The following is a 1,396-nucleotide window of genomic DNA, read 5'->3' on the forward strand; positions in this document are numbered from 1 at the left end:
TTTTTTTTTTTTTAATTGTTTTCTGACAGGATGGTTATAGTCTGTCTTCTGAATGTGCCACCTGACACCCTCCCTCCCCCTTTTTTTGAACAACTGAAGATTGAACTCAGGCTCTCCACACTGAGCTACATTCCCAGCACTTATTTTTTATTTTGAAATAAGGTGTTGCTAAATCCTTAATTTGCCCAGGTTAGCCTCAAATGAACTTGCAATCCTTTTGCCTCAGCCTCCCAGAGGGCTGGGGTGACAGGCATGTACCGCCATGCCCAGTTTGCCCCCACTATTACTCTCCCACCTACAATAACGTCCTCACCTGTGTCGAGTAGACCCTGGTGCTGTGCTCTTGATTCACAAACCGACACCTCAGTAAATCTCTTTTCTTTATCAGGTATCCAGCCTTCCATATTTTTGTTCTAACAGAAAATGGACTAAGCATCTCCCTATAAACACGAAGACAGAGTACAGACCTCTACCCAGGCCGCCCCCCCTTGCCCTCCCCCTTCTGGCGCTTGCTGGGCACCTGCCCCTCCCATACTTCCTGGCACTGTGGTCCGCTTTAGAAACTGACTTCCAGCCCTCCCCCAGCCAGCTGGGTCGGCGGTTCTGCTTGGGGCCTCGGTCCCCCTGTTCACACTGGATTTGGCTGTCCTCTCCTGGACTCTTACACTCTGCCTCAGATCCAAGCGGTCTCTCTCTGCCTTGGGCTCTGGCTGCCAGGCCAATGCCTCTTCCCACCAGGTGATGGTGGCACACTTTGCAGTCATCAGCAAGATAACTGGGTAATTTGAGGGTGCAAATAGTGTCCTTTGCCCTCCCCTTTCTCCTGCCAGTGATTGTAGGGCAAGAAAGACATCCTTGTCTGATGCTCCCCTTATCCCCACAGAAGGACAGGAAAGTCACCAATGTCGAGTCTCTTCTGCAGTTATAGACGTGTAAAAGCAATTTATTCTTTATCTCCTTGTGTTTTCTCTTTAGCAAAGCTATCATTTTTCTGCAAAGACCTTTCTGGCTTTGGAAGAGAAGTAGGTACTCATTCAAACCTACGGAGGTGATTTCTCTCTTTTTATACAAACCCCTCCACACATGAAGAAATCCTAGCCTACTGTTTGTTCTCCCTGGGAAAAGGAAGGTAGGAATGACAAATACACACAGCACAAACCGCTCGAGTAGGCTGGGTTCTCTATTAATTTCCTTTCTCCAATTTTAAAGGCAGACTCAAGAGAATAATGAGTTGCTTTGCCCAGAGTTAGGAGATATGTGAAGTAAAAACCAGAAGGCTAAGATGGCCTATACTACAGAAAGTGTTTGTACAAATCATCAGCAAAAGGGGGTATTTCCTGAACAGTATGTGTCTAAAGACCAATCATGCTTTCATATTTATATATTAATCTCATTA

Source organism: Octodon degus, unplaced genomic scaffold (genome assembly GCF_000260255.1).
Source record: "Octodon degus isolate 3935 unplaced genomic scaffold, OctDeg1.0 scaffold00184, whole genome shotgun sequence".
Lineage (NCBI taxonomy): Eukaryota > Metazoa > Chordata > Mammalia > Rodentia > Octodontidae > Octodon > Octodon degus.